Source organism: Myodes glareolus, chromosome 24, assembly GCF_982192425.1.
Source record: "Myodes glareolus chromosome 24, mMyoGla1.1, whole genome shotgun sequence".
NCBI classification, from domain to species: domain Eukaryota; kingdom Metazoa; phylum Chordata; class Mammalia; order Rodentia; family Cricetidae; genus Myodes; species Myodes glareolus.
In genome coordinates this window covers 36,777,779-36,790,003 of record NC_142049.1, presented here as the reverse complement: position 1 = coordinate 36,790,003, position 12,225 = coordinate 36,777,779, and the positions used below count along the sequence as shown (strand labels likewise).

Genomic DNA, 12,225 nt, shown 5'->3' with positions numbered 1-12,225 from the left:
GCAAGGGAGTCAGGGAGGGTCCCCAAGTCGACTAGGGCAAGACCCAAAACTTTGAGTGAGATGATTGTAGACTTAGCGACCGACCCCCCACCGAAACCCGTCCCAGATTTCCACCTAGCTGTGTGTCTCCGGACCTGGGGCTCCGGCAAGAAGTCACTGGCAGAAATAGGAGACATTTCTCACACCTTCCTGAAGGAGGTGTGCATAGCTGTGCAGAAATTGGCCTTCGCGTGGCCTTTGGTGGGGTGGGATTTACCCCGACACTAAGGTCACACATGCATGACTCCTGGTGGAGGGCCAATTTGTGAAGGTCCTTTGGTCTCATCCCTGGAACTAGGGGTCCTGTCTTGGCTCTAGGCAATCTCAACGCCAGGAAGGTCCAGATTTGTGTTTATTGTTCCTCAGCAGGGTTCTGTTCTTTTAGGAGGTGCTGTTTGGGGTTAGCTTTGACTCCCATCAAAAAATTGCAATTGGGCTGCCAGCTTGAAGCTCAAGCAAGGCTGGCTGGAGACCCCTGCTGTTGAGAAGAGGCATCTGCCTATCAAAGCCACTTTATCTTGCAGAGTTGCATTCCAGGGAATCAGAAGGCTTGAGTCTTGCAAGTGGTCTTGGGAGATGTCAGGCTCCCCTGGTTACCCTTGCGGTCCCAACTGAGGTTGGATTTCTTGAGACAGTGCTGAGGCTTGCAGTCCTACTTTGTGGTTTCGTGAACAGGGCTTCTCTTGAGGAGAGACTGTCAGAGAGCGGCAACCAGTCAGAGCCCTCCTTATCTGGAGAAGGAGACAGAGACAGAGACAGAGACAGAGGCAGAGACGGTGATGGAGATGGCGAAAGAGAGAGATGAGGAGACATGACCAACGTGCGAATCAGAGAGTTCCAAAGAAGGTCTTGTCTTGTTGGTCTGCAAGGCATCTCTGGTCGTGGAGGCCTGTGGGGAAGGAAGGCTTAGTGCAGTTTGATCTCAGGCCGTGTGCATTAGCAAGACAGAGGTTTGCAGCTTCCAGTAGTTTGTCAGAGCTGGTCATGGACTAGGACGCGTGGTTGGCTCAGTGAACGTGGCCAAAGAGATCTGAGTCCTAGGGCCTGAGCTGGAGACAACTTGGTGTGAGGGCTCTTGGTAGTGACCCCAGGGAGGGCTGCGGTTTCCCGGCTGCCTTGATTCAGAGCTGCTTCTAGGATTTTGGGGAAGAGTGTGCTTGCTGGTGTTGTAGTAGCTGGATGTGCTGGGCGGGCAGAGATTTGTGGATTGGCTGCAGAGAGGGCCAAAGCTCCCCTTCAAGGCCACGGAGGGGGCCGGGGTCAGGTCAAGGCCTGAGACGTCAAGAGTTTGCTGTCACTCATCTGGCAAACCGTGCTGGAGGGTTTGGGCAGAGCAGGGGTGCTGGCAGAACACTGGTGGCCCGATCATCCCAGGGAGACCAAGGGGCCCAAGCCCCGCCAGAGCCACTAGCATGACTCCCACTGTAACTGGGTTACGTGCTTTTATGTCTTCACAGTGTGGCATCTGTGGCACGCATGGCCGAAGGGCAGAGGGAATGGCCCAGCCTCCCATCCCGTGCCTACCGGTGAAGGCTGCAGTCCCAGCCGCCCGCAGTGACGTTGGTTGTCGTTGGTGACTTGCACGAGAAGGCCAGAGGACTAAGGGCAAGGTAAGGACCATGACCTGCAAGCACCTGCACACGATTGTCGGGTCTTGGTGGTGCTGCGAGGGCTGCCCATTCGTGCATCCAGACCTGTCTGCACCCGAAGCAGACTTAGGTCCTCAAGGTGCTCCTGCCTTCCATACAGGGACCCACTGCAAGCTCCCTTTCCCAGATGGGGCACGTCTGGGCAGTTCTCGCACTCCGCAGTACCCTCCCTGGCCGCAGAGGAGACCTACCTCAGAAAGTCTCTGTGCCAGGCCCCTCCAGACCCCTCCAGCGTGCTTGGATCGATGATGATTCCCAGTCAATCATTCCTTGGAAAAGCTGAACAAAATGAGTGAAAACTCAGTACCGCCGCTCTCATCGAGACTGAGGTCCTGCACCTTGGGTCACCCAGGTCCTCTGGGAGTAGGATCTGGGCACGCACACCACTCCCCTGCTCCTGCCCTCCTCCAGCACTGGCCTGACTCCCTCTTGATGGCCTGGGTCTTTCATGCTTCTGCTAGCACTCGTGGCCATGGTGAAGGCAGAATATTTGAGGCTAGCCGGGAATCTTGAACTGCTCTTGCCTCGTTGAGAACCTCAGAGGGAGAGGCTAGGTGCGGGGGCTCCTAGCAGAGCCCAACCAAACAATGGCAGTCTGTGCAGCTGAAGCAGGTGGAAGAGGGACCCCTCCACTTTTCCCAGCTCTCTGGGAAAGTTCAGGCCCTGGGGGGAGACCTCAGAAGGAGCTTGGACGTCAAGTCTGTGACAGGCCCGCAGAGAAGCAGCTCAGAGGGTCTCTGAGGTCCAGGGTGCTGCTGCAGTGGGAAAGTGACCTGGGCCATGTGGCTCCTTGAGCCCTGGCCGGCCAGGGCTCTCGTGGTGGTTGAAATCCCACGGGGAGCGTGATAGAAGGAGACACAGAGAGCTTCTGTGGCTGAGTACCCGCAAGGGAGTCAGGGAGGGTCCCCAAGTCGACTAGGGCAAGACCCAAAACTTTGAGTGAGATGATTGTAGACTTAGCGACCGACCCCCCACCGAAACCCGTCCCAGATTTCCACCTAGCTGTGTGTCTCCGGACCTGGGGCTCCGGCAAGAAGTCACTGGCAGAAATAGGAGACATTTCTCACACCTTCCTGAAGGAGGTGTGCATAGCTGTGCAGAAATTGGCCTTCGCGTGGCCTTTGGTGGGGTGGGATTTACCCCGACACTAAGGTCACACATGCATGACTCCTGGTGGAGGGCCAATTTGTGAAGGTCCTTTGGTCTCATCCCTGGAACTAGGGGTCCTGTCTTGGCTCTAGGCAATCTCAACGCCAGGAAGGTCCAGATTTGTGTTTATTGTTCCTCAGCAGGGTTCTGTTCTTTTAGGAGGTGCTGTTTGGGGTTAGCTTTGACTCCCATCAAAAAATTGCAATTGGGCTGCCAGCTTGAAGCTCAAGCAAGGCTGGCTGGAGACCCCTGCTGTTGAGAAGAGGCATCTGCCTATCAAAGCCACTTTATCTTGCAGAGTTGCATTCCAGGGAATCAGAAGGCTTGAGTCTTGCAAGTGGTCTTGGGAGATGTCAGGCTCCCCTGGTTACCCTTGCGGTCCCAACTGAGGTTGGATTTCTTGAGACAGTGCTGAGGCTTGCAGTCCTACTTTGTGGTTTCGTGAACAGGGCTTCTCTTGAGGAGAGACTGTCAGAGAGCGGCAACCAGTCAGAGCCCTCCTTATCTGGAGAAGGAGACAGAGACAGAGACAGAGACAGAGGCAGAGACGGTGATGGAGATGGCGAAAGAGAGAGATGAGGAGACATGACCAACGTGCGAATCAGAGAGTTCCAAAGAAGGTCTTGTCTTGTTGGTCTGCAAGGCATCTCTGGTCGTGGAGGCCTGTGGGGAAGGAAGGCTTAGTGCAGTTTGATCTCAGGCCGTGTGCATTAGCAAGACAGAGGTTTGCAGCTTCCAGTAGTTTGTCAGAGCTGGTCATGGACTAGGACGCGTGGTTGGCTCAGTGAACGTGGCCAAAGAGATCTGAGTCCTAGGGCCTGAGCTGGAGACAACTTGGTGTGAGGGCTCTTGGTAGTGACCCCAGGGAGGGCTGCGGTTTCCCGGCTGCCTTGATTCAGAGCTGCTTCTAGGATTTTGGGGAAGAGTGTGCTTGCTGGTGTTGTAGTAGCTGGATGTGCTGGGCGGGCAGAGATTTGTGGATTGGCTGCAGAGAGGGCCAAAGCTCCCCTTCAAGGCCACGGAGGGGGCCGGGGTCAGGTCAAGGCCTGAGACGTCAAGAGTTTGCTGTCACTCATCTGGCAAACCGTGCTGGAGGGTTTGGGCAGAGCAGGGGTGCTGGCAGAACACTGGTGGCCCGATCATCCCAGGGAGACCAAGGGGCCCAAGCCCCGCCAGAGCCACTAGCATGACTCCCACTGTAACTGGGTTACGTGCTTTTATGTCTTCACAGTGTGGCATCTGTGGCACGCATGGCCGAAGGGCAGAGGGAATGGCCCAGCCTCCCATCCCGTGCCTACCGGTGAAGGCTGCAGTCCCAGCCGCCCGCAGTGACGTTGGTTGTCGTTGGTGACTTGCACGAGAAGGCCAGAGGACTAAGGGCAAGGTAAGGACCATGACCTGCAAGCACCTGCACACGATTGTCGGGTCTTGGTGGTGCTGCGAGGGCTGCCCATTCGTGCATCCAGACCTGTCTGCACCCGAAGCAGACTTAGGTCCTCAAGGTGCTCCTGCCTTCCATACAGGGACCCACTGCAAGCTCCCTTTCCCAGATGGGGCACGTCTGGGCAGTTCTCGCACTCCGCAGTACCCTCCCTGGCCGCAGAGGAGACCTACCTCAGAAAGTCTCTGTGCCAGGCCCCTCCAGACCCCTCCAGCGTGCTTGGATCGATGATGATTCCCAGTCAATCATTCCTTGGAAAAGCTGAACAAAATGAGTGAAAACTCAGTACCGCCGCTCTCATCGAGACTGAGGTCCTGCACCTTGGGTCACCCAGGTCCTCTGGGAGTAGGATCTGGGCACGCACACCACTCCCCTGCTCCTGCCCTCCTCCAGCACTGGCCTGACTCCCTCTTGATGGCCTGGGTCTTTCATGCTTCTGCTAGCACTCGTGGCCATGGTGAAGGCAGAATATTTGAGGCTAGCCGGGAATCTTGAACTGCTCTTGCCTCGTTGAGAACCTCAGAGGGAGAGGCTAGGTGCGGGGGCTCCTAGCAGAGCCCAACCAAACAATGGCAGTCTGTGCAGCTGAAGCAGGTGGAAGAGGGACCCCTCCACTTTTCCCAGCTCTCTGGGAAAGTTCAGGCCCTGGGGGGAGACCTCAGAAGGAGCTTGGACGTCAAGTCTGTGACAGGCCCGCAGAGAAGCAGCTCAGAGGGTCTCTGAGGTCCAGGGTGCTGCTGCAGTGGGAAAGTGACCTGGGCCATGTGGCTCCTTGAGCCCTGGCCGGCCAGGGCTCTCGTGGTGGTTGAAATCCCACGGGGAGCGTGATAGAAGGAGACACAGAGAGCTTCTGTGGCTGAGTACCCGCAAGGGAGTCAGGGAGGGTCCCCAAGTCGACTAGGGCAAGACCCAAAACTTTGAGTGAGATGATTGTAGACTTAGCGACCGACCCCCCACCGAAACCCGTCCCAGATTTCCACCTAGCTGTGTGTCTCCGGACCTGGGGCTCCGGCAAGAAGTCACTGGCAGAAATAGGAGACATTTCTCACACCTTCCTGAAGGAGGTGTGCATAGCTGTGCAGAAATTGGCCTTCGCCTGGCCTTTGGTGGGGTGGGATTTACCCCGACACTAAGGTCACACATGCATGACTCCTGGTGGAGGGCCAATTTGTGAAGGTCCTTTGGTCTCATCCCTGGAACTAGGGGTCCTGTCTTGGCTCTAGGCAATCTCAACGCCAGGAAGGTCCAGATTTGTGTTTATTGTTCCTCAGCAGGGTTCTGTTCTTTTAGGAGGTGCTGTTTGGGGTTAGCTTTGACTCCCATCAAAAAATTGCAATTGGGCTGCCAGCTTGAAGCTCAAGCAAGGCTGGCTGGAGACCCCTGCTGTTGAGAAGAGGCATCTGCCTATCAAAGCCACTTTATCTTGCAGAGTTGCATTCCAGGGAATCAGAAGGCTTGAGTCTTGCAAGTGGTCTTGGGAGATGTCAGGCTCCCCTGGTTACCCTTGCGGTCCCAACTGAGGTTGGATTTCTTGAGACAGTGCTGAGGCTTGCAGTCCTACTTTGTGGTTTCGTGAACAGGGCTTCTCTTGAGGAGAGACTGTCAGAGAGCGGCAACCAGTCAGAGCCCTCCTTATCTGGAGAAGGAGACAGAGACAGAGACAGAGACAGAGGCAGAGACGGTGATGGAGATGGCGAAAGAGAGAGATGAGGAGACATGACCAACGTGCGAGGCAGAGAGTTCCAAAGAAGGTCTTGTCTTGTTGGTCTGCAAGGCATCTCTGGTCGTGGAGGCCTGTGGGGAAGGAAGGCTTAGTGCAGTTTGATCTCAGGCCGTGTGCATTAGCAAGACAGAGGTTTGCAGCTTCCAGTAGTTTGTCAGAGCTGGTCATGGACTAGGACGCGTGGTTGGCTCAGTGAACGTGGCCAAAGAGATCTGAGTCCTAGGGCCTGAGCTGGAGACAACTTGGTGTGAGGGCTCTTGGTAGTGACCCCAGGGAGGGCTGCGGTTTCCCGGCTGCCTTGATTCAGAGCTGCTTCTAGGATTTTGGGGAAGAGTGTGCTTGCTGGTGTTGTAGTAGCTGGATGTGCTGGGCGGGCAGAGATTTGTGGATTGGCTGCAGAGAGGGCCAAAGCTCCCCTTCAAGGCCACGGAGGGGGCCGGGGTCAGGTCAAGGCCTGAGACGTCAAGAGTTTGCTGTCACTCATCTGGCAAACCGTGCTGGAGGGTTTGGGCAGAGCAGGGGTGCTGGCAGAACACTGGTGGCCCGATCATCCCAGGGAGACCAAGGGGCCCAAGCCCCGCCAGAGCCACTAGCATGACTCCCACTGTAACTGGGTTACGTGCTTTTATGTCTTCACAGTGTGGCATCTGTGGCACGCATGGCCGAAGGGCAGAGGGAATGGCCCAGCCTCCCATCCCGTGCCTACCGGTGAAGGCTGCAGTCCCAGCCGCCCGCAGTGACGTTGGTTGTCGTTGGTGACTTGCACGAGAAGGCCAGAGGACTAAGGGCAAGGTAAGGACCATGACCTGCAAGCACCTGCACACGATTGTCGGGTCTTGGTGGTGCTGCGAGGGCTGCCCATTCGTGCATCCAGACCTGTCTGCACCCGAAGCAGACTTAGGTCCTCAAGGTGCTCCTGCCTTCCATACAGGGACCCACTGCAAGCTCCCTTTCCCAGATGGGGCACGTCTGGGCAGTTCTCGCACTCCGCAGTACCCTCCCTGGCCGCAGAGGAGACCTACCTCAGAAAGTCTCTGTGCCAGGCCCCTCCAGACCCCTCCAGCGTGCTTGGATCGATGATGATTCCCAGTCAATCATTCCTTGGAAAAGCTGAACAAAATGAGTGAAAACTCAGTACCGCCGCTCTCATCGAGACTGAGGTCCTGCACCTTGGGTCACCCAGGTCCTCTGGGAGTAGGATCTGGGCACGCACACCACTCCCCTGCTCCTGCCCTCCTCCAGCACTGGCCTGACTCCCTCTTGATGGCCTGGGTCTTTCACGCTTCTGCTAGCACTCGTGGCCATGGTGAAGGCAGAATATTTGAGGCTAGCCGGGAATCTTGAACTGCTCTTGCCTCCTTGAGAACCTCAGAGGGAGAGGCTAGGTGCGGGGGCTCCTAGCAGAGCCCAACCAAACAATGGCAGTCTGTGCAGCTGAAGCAGGTGGAAGAGGGACCCCTCCACTTTTCCCAGCTCTCTGGGAAAGTTCAGGCCCTGGGGGGAGACCTCAGAAGGAGCTTGGACGTCAAGTCTGTGACAGGCCCGCAGAGAAGCAGCTCAGAGGGTCTCTGAGGTCCAGGGTGCTGCTGCAGTGGGAAAGTGACCTGGGCCATGTGGCTCCTTGAGCCCTGGCCGGCCAGGGCTCTCGTGGTGGTTGAAATCCCACGGGGAGCGTGATAGAAGGAGACACAGAGAGCTTCTGTGGCTGAGTAGCCGCAAGGGAGTCAGGGAGGGTCCCCAAGTCGACTAGGGCAAGACCCAAAACTTTGAGTGAGATGATTGTAGACTTAGCGACCGACCCCCCACCGAAACCCGTCCCAGATTTCCACCTAGCTGTGTGTCTCCGGACCTGGGGCTCCGGCAAGAAGTCACTGGCAGAAATAGGAGACATTTCTCACACCTTCCTGAAGGAGGTGTGCATAGCTGTGCAGAAATTGGCCTTCGCGTGGCCTTTGGTGGGGTGGGATTTACCCCGACACTAAGGTCACACATGCATGACTCCTGGTGGAGGGCCAATTTGTGAAGGTCCTTTGGTCTCATCCCTGGAACTAGGGGTCCTGTCTTGGCTCGAGGCAATCTCAACGCCAGGAAGGTCCAGATTTGTGTTTAGCCTTCCTCAGCAGGGTTCTGTTCTTTTAGGAGGTGCTGTTTGGGGTTAGCATTGACTCCCATCAAAAAATTGCAATTGGGCTGCCAGCTTGAAGCTCAAGCAAGGCTGGCTGGAGACCCCTGCTGTTGAGAAGAGGCATCTGCCAATCAAAGCCACTTTATCTTGCAGAGTTGCATTCCAGGGAATCAGAAGGCTTGAGTCTTGCAAGTGGTCTTGGGAGATGTCAGGCTCCCCTGGTTACCCTTGCGGTCCCAACTGAGGTTGCAGTTCTTGAGACAGTGCTGAGGCTTGCAGTCCTACTTTGTGGTTTCGTGAACAGGGCTTCTCTTGAGGAGAGACTGTCAGAGAGCGGCAACCAGTCAGAGCCCTCCTTATCCGGAGAAGGAGACAGAGACAGAGACAGAGACAGAGGCAGAGACGGTGATGGAGATGGCGAAAGAGAGAGATGAGGAGACATGACCAACGTGCAAGGCAGAGAGTTCCAAAGAAGGTCTTGTCTTGTTGGTCTGCAAGGCATCTCTGGTCGTGGAGGCCTGTGGGGAAGGAAGGCTTAGTGCAGTTTGATCTCAGGCCGTGTGCATTAGCAAGACAGAGGTTTGCAGCTTCCAGTAGTTTGTCAGAGCTGGTCATGGACTAGGACGCGTGGTTGGCTCAGTGAACGTGGCCAAAGAGATCTGAGTCCTAGGGCCTGAGCTGGAGACCGCTTGGTGTGAGAGCTCTTGCTAGTGAACCCAGGGAGGGCCGCGGTTTCCCGGCTGCCTTGATTCAGAGCTGCTTGTAGGATTTTGGGGAAGAGTGTGCTTGCTGGTGTTGTAGTAGCTGGATGTGCTGGGCGGGCAGAGATTTGTGGATTGGCTGCAGAGAGGGCCAAAGCTCCCCTTCAAGGCCATGGAGGGGGCCGGGGTCAGGTCAAGGCCTGAGACGTCAAGAGTTTGCTGTCACTCATCTGGCAAACCGTGCTGGAGGGTTTGGGCAGAGCAGGGGTGCTGGCAGAAGACTTGTGGCCCGATCATCCCAGGGAGACCAAAGGGCCCAAGCCCCGCCAGAGCCACTAGCATGACTCCCACTGTAACGGGGTCACGTGCTTTTATGTCTTCACAGTGTGGCATCTGTGACACGCATGGCCGAAGGGCAGAGGGAATGGCCCAGCCTCCCATCCCGTGCCTACCGGTGAAGGCTGCAGTCCCAGCCGCCCGCAGTGACGTTGGTTGTCGTTGGTGACTTGCACGAGAAGGCCAGAGGACCAAGGGCAAGGTAAGGACCATGACCTGCACGCACCTGCACACGATTGTCGGGTCTTGGTGGTGCTGCGAGGGCTGCCCATTCGTGCATCCAGACCTGTCTGCACCCGAAGCAGACTTAGGTCCTCAAGGTGCTCCTGCCTTCCATACAGGGACCCACTGCAAGCTCCCTTTCCCAGATGGGGCACGTCTGGGCAGTTCTCGCACTCCCCAGTACCCACCCTGGCCGCAGAGGAGACCTACCTCAGAAAGTCTCTGTGCCAGGCCCCTCCAGGCCCCTCCAGCGTGCTTGGATCGATGATGATTCCCAGTCAATCATTCCTTGGAAAAGCTGAACAAAATGAGTGAAAACTCAGTACCGCCGCTCTCATCGAGACTGAGGTCCTGCACCTTGGGTCACCCAGGTCCTCTGGGAGTAGGATCTGGGCACGCACACCACTCCCCTGCTCCTGCCCTCCTCCAGCACTGGCCTGACTCCCTCTTGATGGCCTTGGTCTTTCACGCTTCTGCTAGCACTCGTGGCCATGGTGAAGGCAGAATATTTGAGGCTAGCCGGGAATCTTGAACTGCTCTTGCCTCCTTGAGAACCTCAGAGGGAGAGGCTAGGTGCGGGGGCTCCTAGCAGAGCCCAACCAAACAATGGCAGTCTGTGCAGCTGAAGCAGGTGGAAGAGGGACCCCTCCACTTTTCCCAGCTCTCTGGGAAAGTTCAGGCCCTGGGGGGAGACCTCAGAAGGAGCTTGGACGTCAAGTCTGTGACAGGCCCGCAGAGAAGCAGCTCAGAGGGTCTCTGAGGTCCAGGGTGCTGCTGCAGTGGGAAAGTGACCTGGGCCATGTGGCTCCTTGAGCCCTGGCGGGCCAGGTCTCTCGTGGTGGTTGAAATCCCACGGGGAGCGTGATAGAAGGAGACACAGAGAGCTTCTGTGGCTGAGTACCCGCAAGGGAGTCAGGGAGGGTCCCCAAGTCGACTAGGGCAAGACCCAAAACTTTGAGTGAGATGATTGTAGACTTAGAGACCGACCCCCCGCCGACACCCGTCCCAGATTTCCACCTAGCTGTGTGTCTCCGGACGTGGGGCTCCGGCAAGAAGTCACTGGCAGAAATAGGAGACATTTCTCACACCTTCCTGAAGGAGGTGTGCATAGCTGTGCAGAAATTGGCCTTCGCCTGGCCTTTGGTGGGGTGGGATTTACCCCGACACTAAGGTCGCACATGCATGACTCCTGGTGGAGGGCCAATTTGTGAAGGTCCTTTGGTCCCATCCCTGGAACTAGGGGTCCTGTCTTGGCTCGAGGCATTCTCAACGCCAGGAAGGTCCAGATTTGTGTTTAGCCTTCCTCAGCAGTGTCCTGTTCTTTTAGGAGGTGCTGTTTGGGGTTAGCTTTGACGGCCATCAAAAAATTTCAATTGGACTGCCAGCTTGTAGCTCAAGCAAGGCTGGCTGGAGACCCCTGCTCTTGAGCAGAGGCATCTGCCAATCAAAGCCACTTTATCTTGCAGAGTTGCATTCCAGGGAATCAGAAGGCTTGAGTCTTGCAAGTGGTCTTGGGAGATGTCAGGCTCCCCTGGTTACCCTGGCGGTCCCACCTGAGGTTGGATTTCTTGAGACAGTGCTGAGGCTTGCAGTCCTACTTTGTGGTTTCGTGAACAGGGCTTCTCTTGAGGAGAGACTGTCAGAGAGCGGCAACCAGTCAGAGCCCTCCTCATCCGGAGAAGGAGACAGAGACAGCGACAGAGACAGAGACAGAGACAGAGACGGTGATGGAGATGGAGATGGAGAAAGAGAGAGATGAAGAGACATGGCCAACGTGCGAGGCAGAGAGTTCCAAAGAAGGTCTTGTCTTGTTGGTCTGCAAGGCATCTCTGGTCGTGGAGGCCTGTGGGGAAGGAAGGCTTAGTGCAGTTTGATCTCAGGCCGTGTGCATTAGCAAGACAGAGGTTTGCAGCTTCCAGTAGGTTGTCAGAGCTGGTCATGGACTAGGAGGCGTGGTTGGCTCAGTGAACGTGGCCAAAGAGATCTGAGTCCTAGGGCCTGAGCTGGAGACCGCTTGGTGTGAGAGCTCTTGCTAGTGAACCCAGGGAGGGCCGCGGTTTCCCGGCTGCCTTGATTCAGAGCTGCTTGTAGGATTTTGGGGAAGAGTGTGCTTGCTGGTGTTGTAGTAGCTGGATGTGCTGGGCGGGCAGAGATTTGTGGATTGGCTGCAGAGAGGGCCAAAGCTCCCCTTCAAGGCCATGGAGGGGGCCGGGGTCAGGTCAAGGCCTGAGACGTCAAGAGTTTGCTGTCACTCATCTGGCAAACCGTGCTGGAGGGTTTGGGCAGAGCAGGGGTGCTGGCAGAAGACTTGTGGCCCGATCATCCCAGGGAGACCAAAGGGCCCAAGCCCCGCCAGAGCCACTAGCATGACTCCCACTGTAACGGGGTCACGTGCTTTTATGTCTTCACAGTGTGGCATCTGTGACACACATGGCCGAAGGGCAGAGGGAATGGCCCAGCCTCCCATCCCGTGCCCACCGGTGAAGGCTGCAGTCCCAGCCGCCCGCAGTGACGTTGGTTGTCGTTGGTGACTTGCACGAGAAGGCCAGAGGACCAAGGGCAAGGTAAGGACCATGACCTGCACGCACCTGCACACGATTGTCGGGTCTTGGTGGTGCTGCGAGGGCTGCCCATTCGTGCATCCAGACCTGTCTGCACCCGAAGCAGACTTAGGTCCTCAAGGTGCTCCTGCCTTCCATACAGGGACCCACTGCAAGCTCCCTTTCCCAGATGGGGCACGTCTGGGCAGTTCTCGCACTCCCCAGTACCCACCCTGGCCGCAGAGGAGACCTACCTCAGAAAGTCTCTGTGCCAGGCCCCTCCAGGCCCCTCCAGCGTGC

The 12,225-nt window shown here is 56.7% G+C and overlaps 4 non-coding genes across 4 annotated transcripts; all 4 read left to right on the top strand.

The window, feature by feature from the left end:
- Positions 1-1,927: 1,927 nt before the first annotated feature.
- On the top strand, positions 1,928-2,021 carry LOC148118135 (small nucleolar RNA SNORD116). Its single transcript, XR_015736458.1, has one exon. It is a non-coding gene; the product is annotated as a small nucleolar RNA SNORD116 (small nucleolar RNA).
- A 2,478-nt stretch (positions 2,022-4,499) lies between these two features.
- Positions 4,500-4,593, top strand: LOC148118134 (small nucleolar RNA SNORD116). Its single transcript, XR_015736457.1, has one exon. It is a non-coding gene; the product is annotated as a small nucleolar RNA SNORD116 (small nucleolar RNA).
- Positions 4,594-7,071: 2,478 nt separating this feature from the next.
- Positions 7,072-7,165, top strand: LOC148118133 (small nucleolar RNA SNORD116). Its single transcript, XR_015736456.1, has one exon. It is a non-coding gene; the product is annotated as a small nucleolar RNA SNORD116 (small nucleolar RNA).
- Positions 7,166-9,643: 2,478 nt separating this feature from the next.
- LOC148118132 (small nucleolar RNA SNORD116) lies at positions 9,644-9,737 on the top strand. Its single transcript, XR_015736455.1, has one exon. It is a non-coding gene; the product is annotated as a small nucleolar RNA SNORD116 (small nucleolar RNA).
- Positions 9,738-12,225: the final 2,488 nt, after the last annotated feature.